The sequence below is a fragment of the Notamacropus eugenii genome, chromosome 5 (assembly GCF_028372415.1).
Source record: "Notamacropus eugenii isolate mMacEug1 chromosome 5, mMacEug1.pri_v2, whole genome shotgun sequence".
Classification (NCBI taxonomy): domain Eukaryota; kingdom Metazoa; phylum Chordata; class Mammalia; order Diprotodontia; family Macropodidae; genus Notamacropus; species Notamacropus eugenii.
The window spans coordinates 186,973,516-186,986,051 of NC_092876.1; the positions used below are offsets into that span (position 1 = coordinate 186,973,516).

At 38.4% G+C, this 12,536-nt stretch overlaps 1 non-coding gene across 1 annotated transcript; it reads left to right on the plus strand.

Annotated features, from left to right (window-relative positions):
- The first annotated feature begins 11,059 nt into the window (after positions 1 to 11,059).
- On the plus strand, positions 11,060 to 11,132 carry TRNAK-UUU (transfer RNA lysine (anticodon UUU)). The gene has a single exon. It is a non-coding gene; the product is annotated as a tRNA-Lys (tRNA).
- The last annotated feature ends 1,404 nt before the right edge of the window (positions 11,133 to 12,536 follow it).

The following is a 12,536-nucleotide window of genomic DNA, read 5'->3' on the forward strand; positions in this document are numbered from 1 at the left end:
TATGGTCTCTAAAATCAGTGAATGAGTTAATCAGTCAATCTATAAGCATTTATTAAGGACTTATCATGTGCAAGTCACTATGCTAAGTGCTAGGGATAGAAAGAAAAGCAAAAACCACAAAAGCAGTCCCTGTTCTCACGGAGCTCACATCCCAGGGCTTGTGTATTACACTGAGTCATGCTGCATATTTTCTTGGAATTAAAGAACCTCATGACAATGCTTAGTGTATATATGGATTCATGTACTTTTTGCGGTTGCTTAGCAGTAATGCCATGCCTCCCAAAGATAGAAAAGATGTATCTGAGAGACACATGTGAGAATGTCTCTTTATTCCCGTCCATCCTAGAATTTTTTGGACCAGAAAGAGATTCCAGAAAAGTATCAGACAGACAAAACAAATTGGTTTTTGTTATACCATGTCCTAATTCATGCAAGGAAAGACTGTAGTTCTCAAATGAAACATCCTTGGGAAGAGCCAGGAGTAGTAAATGAATATGAGTAGGGAGGTCGGTAGCTTTCAAGTATGATGGTTTTCATGCCATATATATAGTAAAAGGAAGAGGTAATGGTAGTGATCATCGTGTACCATCCTGTGTCTAGAAATAATGCCTTAGGAACTGCCCACACTCAGCTTTATTGCTTAGTTACTCTTCCTAAGCTTTTGTGAGCTATCTGGGGTCCTGTCTTTTCCATTTCATGACAGCCTGTTAAGGCTATGGGTCTTATAGGAAGAGGCAGGTTCTAACTCAGGTATATCTCATTGGTTTTCCACCTTTGATGTTATACAGAGGGTGGTGCTAAGGATTGACCAATAAGGCCTTGCTGAAAAGGAATGGCTGCCATTATTTTTACCATGGCACATGGGAATTTATAGAAAGACATGGGAATAGGGAGACCTAAAGTATGCATGTAACAAGTAGTCAGAGGGGTCCTTCCAAACTGGAGAGGATTCTTGGACTCCCACAAAGCACCAGCCAAATGGTTTCAAGGAGGGCATCAAAGTTGATGGAAAGATTCCTTTTTGCTTATTCACTCACTCAGCAAGCATTTGTGAAGTGTCTGCTAACATTGTGGCAGGCCCTGGAGATGGAAAGATAAAATTTGTACAATCCTTTTCCTCAGGGAGCTCATATTCTATAAAAGGAGACCACACATACATATATAAAAAGATTCTGAAGCAGACTATTTTCTTTTTTGTTTTGCTTCATTGCATTTTGTTTTGCTTTTCTCATGGTTTCTCCCATTTGTTATAATTCTTCTATGCAACATGACTGGTGTGTAAATGTATTTAATAGGAATGTATGTTTAGAGCCCATATAAGATTGTGTGCCATCCTGGGGAAGGAGGCAGGAGGAAGGAGGAGAAATTTTAAAACCTATGGAAGTGAATGATGCAAACTGAAAACAAATAAATTAATAAATTTGGGGGGGGAAAATCAAAAGAGGAGAGAAACAGCAAAACAAATCAATACACTGAAAAAATCTGAAGAGAAAAGATTCTAAATAAATAAAAGTTAATTTTGAAGGGGACTTTGTAGCAGCTGTGGAAATCAGGAAGGACTTAATGGAGGTCTTTCGCTTTCTATAGGAAGCCTTCTTTTATGCCCCCAATTGGTAACACAAATGTCTACCCCCAGACCTCACATAGCATTTCATTTTGCATCTCCATATTTATCATATTATTTTGTATTATAGATACATATTGATGTCTCTCTTTATAACTGTTATCACTGTACATTTTAGAAATCAACAAATATTTCTTGAATTAAATTTAGGGAAGGGACCTTGTCTTCTCTAAACTTTATATATATATATATATATATATATATATATATATATATATATATATATATATATATATATATATATATATATATATATATATATATATATTCCCCTTATTCTTAGCATAGTTCTCTGTACACAACAGGCACTTAATAAATTTTTTGCTTCTGGTCAGTGATAAAGGACTTGAGAGCTTTTGGAATGACAAGGCAATCCCATTATTGGATACTGAACAGGAAGAGCACTGATTCAGTGCTCTTGAAAAGGAGTGACCCACTCTCAGTCATCTGTCTTCTTTTCCCAGATGGAGATTACATCAGGACTATTTGAATCTCTCTAGTGAGGGGTGTGAGGAGTAACACCCTCCCTTCACCTCGTTCTCCCTTCATGGCAGTTGCTCCCATATGGTAGCTAGAACAGGCACTAGAACTAGGTGAGCCTGGATCTTGGATCTCCAATCTGCTTTTTCTCTACTGTGTTTCCTTATCTGAGTGTAGGTGCCTGAAAAAGGATCTTGCAATTAGCATGTCTAACCTTGAAGGCAATCTCATGAGTCTGAGAGATTTGAAGAGTTCTAGAGCTGATTGGAGAGAGGAGGAATTTCTATATTGGAGAGAATACTGCTGACAAAGGCAAATAGCTCAACTCAGACCAGGTCTACCAGAAGACAGGGATCTGGAGGGCGTTGTGTAGATAGTGCAGAGTCTAGGTGAAATCTAAAACATGCCTACTCATCAGTCTCACAAAATTGCTTTGTATTTTGGTGTTTTGCCCTGCTGGGTGGGTAAAATAGTAGGTATAAGTGACTATATCCTGTGTTAAGTCTACCAATATGTACTTGTGGGCTTTATGCATTTTTTTTCTGGTCTAGAAATAACTAGCTGTCCTATACCTGATCCATATTGTACATTTGGAGAGACCCAACATTGACCCAAACTTAGGCTTTAAGTGATCTTCCCACAGGTTGCTGAGGGACCATGTAATTTCCTCATTCATAGAAAAGTAAACTTGGGCCCAGAGACATGGAGGGACTTCTCCAGTTTGGAGTATCTAGACAATGGCAAAGCTATGACTAGAAAGATATTGTTTTCCTAAAGTCTTTCTAATTATTCTTAAATGTTTTCGTTTTTGTGCTTTTCTTGCTTAGCAGATGAAAACAGTCGATTAAAGCTCTCACAAATTCACTAATTTGTGAATTCAGATTGTAAAACAGATTGTTCAGAATAAGTGACTTAGCCCAAACTATCTGCTTTTGAAAGGGTAGCTTTTTATTAAGGAACTAGATATAAAGGCAGGTAGCTGGCCCAGATAAGCAGTGGGGCAGCGAGGTGATGTGGTACATAGACCACTGGGGCTGGAATCAGGAAGATATGAGTTACCGTGATCCCAGACAATCACTCAGCCTCAGTTTCCTTATGTGTAAGATGAAGGGGTTAGATGTAATGGTTGTTAAGCTCCCTTTCAGTTCTATATCTATTGTCCTCCGAGTTAGAGTTTAAGCATCTCAGACTTCTTCCTCTGAATCATAAACTGCCAAGTAAAATCATTAATTCCATCTTTTTTTTCTTCTTCAAATTTAGTCCTGCTGATCCTTTGGATAAGTTTAGGCCATGGTTCATCTAAACTGAGCCTAACGTTTTAAATGGAAATTCAGGAATAAAAATTATCACTGAATTTTGCTATTAGGCACAATGTCCAATGATACATTGATCAAGACAAAAGATGAGAAACAAATTAATTCAACTGATATTTATTAAATGACGACTGTGTGCAAGGCACATAGAGGCAATGTTGTATAATGGACAGAGGGTCAGCCTTGGAGCCAGAGAGACCTAAATCCATTTCCTGCCTCTTATTATGGTCAATCTCATAACCTCAAACACAGGCAAATCTCTATGCCTATTAATTGCCTTGGTGGAGGAGTTTCCATGTTGGAAGTTCCCTACGTTGAAGAAATTACAGGACTAAATACTCCCCAGAAAATGAAAGTCAATGGAGACAGGAAAGTGAAAATGGATACAGTACTTATCCTCCAGAAGCTTCCATTCAACTGTGGGGAAAGATGCACACGGTGAAGTATGGTAAGGGCAGCTAAGTGGTGCAGTGAATAGAGCACTGGGCCTGGAAGGACTGAGTTTAAACCTGACCTCGGATAATTATTAACTGTGTGACTCTGGATAAGTCACTTAACCCCTGTCTCAGTTTCTTCATCTGTAAAATAGGGATAATATTAACTACTTTCTAGGGTCATTGTGAAGATTAAGTGAGATAATAATTGTAAAGCTCTGAGCACAGTACAGTACCTGGCACATAGTAAACACTATATTAATGTAAGTTATTATAGTCAATGTTACAATAACGGGCAAAAGAGTGGTTCCATTTTATTGAAACATACTAGCAAAATAAATAAGTAGAAAAATATCATGGGATCAGCTTTAGTTTCCTTAAAAAATGAAAACAATCTTCCAAGGCTCACATATGGGGAAATCTTGTACCAAGGGGAAAGAAGCCAACTAGAACACCTTTTCACTAAGTTCATTTATCTGTTCATCTTTCCTTCCTTTTGCCCTCCTCCTTCCTTCATTGTCACTTGCTCAAGCTCTTTCCCTAAGACTGCTACTAAAACTCTGCCTCTACCATCCCTTACATCTAAATCAACTTCTCCAACATTGCCATCTCAGGCTTATCAGCTGCTATCCCCTGAAGCCAGCCCTCCTTTTATTGTGACTGTGTTAGGGTTATCACCCTCTTAGCATTAGATCATCTAGGCTGAAGGGAAGACTAATTACACCTTTCTTAGATATTCCTTTAAATCTGCCTTTTACCTCTATTTAGGGGGTACTCAAAAAAGGTACTTTCTGTTACCTATGTGCCCTTGGGTAAGTCACATAAGTTCTTTCTTCATTTGCAAAATGAAGGTCTTGGTTTTCCAGAACTAAATGCCATAATTAACTTTATTCATGTACTTTACAAATTGATGGAAAGTAGGCTCAGTTTTGTGGGGAGCCTTGTGAGAGCCAGAAAGATTACAGCAGTAAGGAATCCAGTATACTGCTAATTATTTCTCTAAATGTGAAGAAGTCCTAATTACTGATAGATGTCTGAACAAACAGAAAAAAGATTAATGCTCCCAGTAACAACCAAAGAGTGGCCAAACTCTAAATTACCACCATTGAAAACATAGCCTTACCCTGAAAACCAAACTAGAAAGACAGGATGTGCACACTTATTACTTATTAATGCTGGCATCAAAGGAGAAAAAATTAAAGGGAAGATGTAGTTATGCAATTAAGTTGTGTCAAGAACGCTACATTCTCCTTGGGTGTGACCCCTTTACTTCCAGTGTGAGTTCAAGATCAATGTCACTGGGAGATGGAATTCAATTTACAATCAATGTGGAATCCAGGCACCTGCTTTGAGAAGCTTTGAGATTAAAGAGCATCACATCAAATACACCCACCTTTTCCTATTCTGCATTTGAATCTTAGAGCTTGATATGACCCATCTAGTGGATAACCCTTTGATTAACCAATCAGGTTAAATACTCTTTATTAAGGGTAACACACTTAGTCCTTTAGCTTCTTTTGGTTAATATCTTGAGGTTCCCAAACACAAATTACTGAAAGCATCTCCTCAACCTTGATTAACTGCAAGATAAACATCTTTATTGGAAAGAGTCACCTTTCTTGCAGTGGCTACTTTTATACCTTTGCTCTAGATTACTGGGGTTCTCAACCAATGGGTCATGGATTCTTGGGGGACCAAAGAGGTTTTGCAAAAGGTCCCACAAATCCATATGTGAATCCATAAACAAGCATTTACCTTACATAGGCAGCTAGGTGGTACAGTAGATAGAGAGATGGAACAAGAACCAAGAAGATCAAATGTAGCCCAAGACACTTACTAGCTGTGTGACCCCGGAAAAGTCATTTAATCTCTGACTCAGTTTTTTCATCTGTAAAATGGGTACAATAATAGCACTTACCTCCCAATATTGTTGTGAGGATAAAATAAGATTATATGCATAAAGTACTCTGCAAGCCTTAAAGCACTATATTAATGCGAACTGTTATTATGAAGACCAAACAAACAACGTATTATATATCCCTATTTTCCAAATATAGACAGATGTTACTGTCATGAACAAAATACAGATTCATTTAAAAATGTGCCTGAATTCTTAGAGGGTTTTGTCATTATGTGCTTTCTCGATCGGCAACATTTTTTTACATTAAAAAGAATGCCCCATAACTGGAAAAGGTTGGGAGCTACTTCTCTAGATCCTAAGCTTTTCATCTTACTATTTTCCTTGATGCTTCTGTCTGGTCACCTCAGTTCCTGCTTTCACCCAGGCTAAAGTTTAACCTGAAACAGAAAGATATTCTTTGCCCTGATATGTGAGATATCATTGCCTCATTACTGACTGGGCAAGCCTTCTGGAGCACTCTTCCCTAATCAAGTTTCTTTGCCCAGTGTGGGACTGAGTGAGATATACCTATATCTATGTCTATGTCAACGTCTTGGGCAGATGGGTGGTACAGTGGACAGAGTGCCAGGCCTGGATTAAGGAAGACTCATCTTCCTCAGTTCAAATCTGGGCTCAGACACTTATGATCTGAGTCACCCTTAGCAAGTCACTCAACCCTATTTGCCTCAGTTTCCTCATTTGCAAAATGAGCTGGAGAAGGAAATGGAAAACCATTTAAGTATCTTTGTCAAGAAAACCTAAAATGAGGTCTTAAAGAGTCAAATATGACTGAAACAACTGAAGAACAACAAATGTGTGTGTCCATATCTATATGTAATTGGGCTTGTTCTAGACACCCCCATATCACTTAACATAGAGGCACTCTGTGCCTCCTGTCATGTGAGTGAGTATAGCCTCCTTTGATTGGCTAAGCAGACCAGAAAAGACTGTCTTTTATCTAGACAAGACTGAAGTACTTATTGTCCTTTCACTGCTCTCTCCTTCCTGCTGTGCCCAGAGGGTGAAAATCACAATTCAAACCTGGCATGGATTCCGTGAACTGAACTGGTGAAAGAGGAAGTAGCTTCCTCTGCTCCCTCATTTATCCCAGTTACAAGAAATAGGTTGACATGTTTGCCTTATTCTCCTCAATTTCTGGAGCCAGCAAGAAATGTAGTGTGATATGTTCACCACCGCTTCTATACAGTCATTTTCTTACAGAGTAATGCTTTAAGGATAGTGAAGAGTCATCTTGCTGTTAACTGATTTAGAGCAGAGAGGTCTGTGATAGTTTTCAAGGAGTGGGTGAACTTGGTTGGGAAAAAAATAGCATTTTATCTCAACATAATTGATTTCTTTTGTAATCTAGTGTTTTATGCATTTAAAAAATACTATTTTTAGAAAGGGTCTGTGGGTTTCATCAGACCGACAAAGGAGCATATCATGCAAAAAATGTCAAGAACCTTAGATTTTGAGAAAGTTGGAAGGTATAGTTGACCTCCTATGGCTGTGCATAAAAATGACATGTAGAAACTGAGTACTGCAAATTCTGCAAACCCTGGGCTGGGCTGGAGTCATGACCTGCCATCGTCTGGACCTGTGGAAAAGCCTTGTGATTTGTGGAGAGAAGAAAGGGATCAAAGGTAGATGTTGGTACTAGGACTAGAGTCCAAACTGCAAGTGCAGATGCTGATGGGTTTGAATTATATGCAGAATTCATACAATTTGCACTATTCAATTCCTCCATACCTTTATGAGGGAAAATGCTGATGTGAGAGTTTTGGAAAAGAGAGATTTTCCTGCTTTGAGAGAGGATATGTAGGAGCGACACTTTGGGAGAGACAATAGACTTTGGAAAGCAGATATGTAGGGGAAAGCTGGCTCCTCAACATGTTTTCAGTTTTTCACTTACCTCCCTAGAGACTTTGAGAAATTCTCCTTGGGTAAGATAGAAGCCTCTCTCTCTTGGTTGAGCAGAAATGTCTCACTCCCAGTTGTTATTCAATCATTTCAGTCATGTCCTACTCTCTGTGACCCCATTTCAGGGTTTTCTTGGCAAAGATGCTGGAGTGGTTTGCCATTTTCTTCTCCTTGTTCTCAGTAGGAGAACTTATTCACTCTGTGTATTGCCTGTTATATCCTAATCTGTATAATTTTCTGATTTCTGCTTGTAATATGCTTGGAAATATAGGTTTACTATCACTATTTGTGATGGTCCTTTGTATAACTTCATTAGTTGAAGGAATCAAGCCTTTAGAAAAAAGTTTTGGGTATTCCCCCTCACCCCTTTTAAAGAGATAGTAACCAGGAAAGCACTGGAACCCAAAAAACATTATTTCTACTCTTGACTCTTGACCAGCAACATTTAGTGGGATGTGTCTATTTTTTTAAAATTATACATACACATTTGTATATACATATATATGTGTGTATATATTTATTTTCTTCCTGGAGAGGAACAGGAACCACAAGATTATCCATTTTACTCTCTTCAGAAAGGGAGCACTGGACTAGAATTTACATATATATATATATGTGTGTGTATGTATGTATGTATGTGTGTGTGTATGTATACTCCCTCACTGGAGACAAGTTGACAAGATTCTTGAGTTGCATTTAGACAAATCCACGTGGACATACCTATAACCTATATGGGCAACATACACTTGATTAGTGGAAAAATACAAGTAGGTATATTTGACATTTTAAAGTATTATTTGTGGGTCCCAACTGAGAGAAGACACTGTTCAACAACATACAGAAGTTCTTAGTGTTTGCAATAAATCTAAAGGTTGTGAACTTCCCTTTGTAAGGACTAACCATACACCTACTCTTCTGTCAGTGTGATTTTTGGGGAAAATAATGAAAAAACTGGCCCCCTCTGGGACATTGTTTATGCAACAGAAAAACAACACAAGAGAATTAAAATGGGAAGGGTAAATGTAGCGAGTAGAGAGTCTCCTATAGGAATAGACTTAATTCCTAAGTGAATGCCTTGGCCAACTCTAGTTAGACTCTTCATCACTTTTTGTTTGAATAGATGTTTTGTACCCAAGGGTCTCAAAACACTTTACAGATATGAAAATGTGTGCTTTCCCATAATACCTCTAGGACACAGAAAACTTTTAGTGGGGATGTGAAAGCATGCTGCTTCAATAGGTACGCTCAAGTTAGAGAAGTAACTTGGGAGCCAGGAACAAATTCTATCAAGGGTCCTATTAAGGTATCAAAAGAGACAGTGTATGTGAACATACTTGGTAATTATGAAATGTGATGTAATGTATTCCTATTATCTGTAGACTTTCAATCATCATTTTCACAAACTCTCTGAGCCTCATTTTTTCACTGATAAAATCGTATTTTCACTACTTACTTCGTAAGTTAGTGGAAGGAAATTCTGTAAATCACTCACTGCGTGACATTGTTCCTCCAATAAGACATTCCAATATACCAGCTCTGGCATCTTCCCTGGTCATCCCTACCTGGAATTCTCTTCTTTCTCCTTTCTACCTCCTAGCTTCCTTCTAGTCCTGGCTACCATTCATTTTCTGAAAGAAACCTTTCCTGCCCCTGCTTAATGCTAGTGTCTTTCCTTCATTGATTATTTCTAATTTGTCCTGCGTGTATCTTGTTTGTTTTCATACTGTCTCTCATGAGACTGTGAGCTTCTCAAGGGCAGGTACTTTTTTTGCTTTTCTTTGTATCCCCAGATCCTCGAACAGTGTCTGGCATATAATAGGTGCTTAATAAATGCCTGACATGAAGTGCTAGATAAGTTTCAGTCATTTTACTACTACTCCTTAGTGGTGATGATGAGGTTTGAATCTTTTCCTTACTTACTTTACTTGCTTTAATGGGAAAACTCAATAAAACGGTGCTATTGTGCCATGGACCTTTAAATTTTTATTATATTATTGTAAAGTAAAAAATCAGTCCCAACTGTTTCTCTGGCACTTGATTTCCGTACTACAGATGATGATTCCTACATATTGTAAATGAAATTTTGTTTCAGTTATCATCTGGTATGGTATTAAGCTATCCCTGATACCAAAAGGTTTAAGTTGTCAAACAATGCTGCTGTAGTCAGTCAGGGATTGTTAGTTGCAGAACATATGACCTGGTTAATCATAGATTCTAAAATTTTTATTTAGTTTTCTAATATCATGAAATTATCAGTTTTATTATGCTTCATAGGATAGTAAAATAGAATATTATGCCTCATGGAGTTAAAGCTGGAAGGGACCTTAGGGACCAACCTTCCAGCTAACTGTCATAGTTAAGTTACTGAATCCTGTTAATTCTATTAATATGAGCTACGATTTTTCCTTGTTTATTATTTTTTCCTTGTAGGAATAAGTTCCATACTTGATTCTTGTTTCTACACTAAGTACCTTTTTTTATCCTCTCTCAGAGACTTAGACTTGAGTTACAACTTTAACCATAAGCAATTTTCCTGAAGGTGATATGGTAGGGATTTGTTAACAAGAATAGAGAGTCTAATTCCATAAAGTGGAAGTCATGCTTTCTGAGGACTGCATCCAGCCTGCAAACTTCAATATACAGGACAAAATGTCCCTGTCCCTATGTACTAGGCTGGGCATTCACTTAATGTCTTAGTGCTATTACGTGGGGACCTTGACTGGTTTTTGAAGAACTGATTCCAACCACCTTGAACTCTGTTTAATTTCCTTTTGAACTAATATTGCTTCTCCTATTATTAGGAAAATTGTTAGGATTGTCTTATGAAGTGATAGGAACATACTGGGAAATTGGTAGGCAGTCTAATACCTCTTCTCTCCCAAACTTTTCTTCAGAGCCTCCCAAACACTGAGCTAGCTCTGGCAATGTGTGCATCAACCTCATTGTCAATGTGTACATCCCTGGAAAGTACACTACCAAGGTAAGTGAACTTATCCACACCATTCAAAACTTCTCCATTTGTTGTAACCGATGGTTCCATGTAAGGATGGTGCAGTGGCGGCTGATGGAGCACTTGTGTTTTCTTGATGCTAATTATTAGGCCAAAATTAGCACAGGCAGCAGATCCATACTTTGTTGCATCTCAGCTTCAGAGGTTTCATTGAGTGCACAGTCATCTGCAAACAGAAAATCATGCACCAGCACTCCTCCACTTTGATCTTGGCTTGTAGCCTTTTCAAATTGAAGAACTTACCATCAGTACAGTAGCTGACCTTGATGCTGTGTTCATCCTCATTGAAAGCATTTGTCAACACGGCTAAAAAACCATCATGCTAAAAAGTATGGGAGCAAGCACACAGCCCTGTTTCACTCTGTTGGTGGTTGGTGGGCCCAGATATTTCAGCTGGTAGAGCATCAGACTTTTAATCTGAAGGTCCAGGTTTCAAGTCCCTATTCGGGCAAACCCCCAGAAATGTTAGTACACACAGCATGAAAGGATACCTGGAATTGTTACACAGATATCCAGTTATTGTTACATAGATATTGTTATATAGATATCCAGTGGGATCACCTGATATGCTAAAGGAATCATGGTATCATTTTCATCCAGGGTAGTCTGATTTCTCGCCCTCTCAGGACTAAACCTGATGTGCGAAATGGGTGAAGGAGAAGGCAAACCTTTATTTTATCCCCGAGGCACCCGTACTGGAAAAACCACCTCCTAAAGTCCCTCCCAGTTGAACTGAACCACACTCTGTACAATCCCTGTTAAAACCTGATTTTTTTTTCCTTCTTTTTGTGAAGACATCCTGGTATCTCCTATGTCTCCTGGTCAGTAGAACAGTTAGGTATTACAAAAAATAAAATGTTTTACTTCATATGCTGACTTTAACCCCATGTAAGATGCATCTTCACTGGATGATGAGAAAATTCCTACAAGTTCTTTACTTCCTACTTACTTGTAGTAATAAGAATATTGGGAGCTATTTTTTGAGTAGAATCTACTATGTGCCAGGTGCTAGACTAAGTACTTTATAATTACTATCTCATTGATCCTCAGAACACCCCTGGAAGGTAGATGCTATTATGGCCTCCATTCTACTGTTGAGGAGACAGAAGCAAACAGAGGCTAAGGGACTTGCCCAGGGTGACACAACTAGTACTTGTCTGAGGCCAGATTTCAGACTTAGTCCTCCTGACCCCCTGTCTAGTTCCCTATTTACTGTGCTACCAGCCGCCCCTTTTTACTTACTCATAAAATTTCCATATCCTTGAGTATACAACTTGGTTTCGATTAGTGTGAAGTGGTCACATGTATTTGAATTCACATTATATGAAGTTATAATTATGCTAAATATCATAATTAGTTCTTTTGCTGTTGTTGTTCAGTTGATTCAGTTGTGTCTAATTCTTTGTGACCTCATTTGGGGTTTTCTTGGCAAAGACACTGGAGTGGTTTGCCATTTCCTTCTCCAGCTCATTTTACAGATGAGTAAACTAAGGCAAACAGGGTTAAGCAATTTGCCCAGGGTCACACTGCTAGTGTCTGAGGCCAGATATGAACTCAGATCTTCCTAAGTTCAAGTTTGACACTCTAACCATTGTGCTACCTAGCTACCATAATTGGTTCTGATCCAGTGCAAATATGCAGTACAAATTTGAACAACGTATCCACTTCATGGGATCCACTATAATAATTAAGATCTAGCTGTACTTCATAATCACATGAGACAGTGAAACCTCGTCTACCATCCTCCCATCCCCCATTCTATAGATAAGGGAAAATATGAAGTGACTTGTCCAAGATCATATATCCAGCAAGTGGCCAAGTGAGGAGAGATCTAAGTCCAGGGCACTTTCTATCA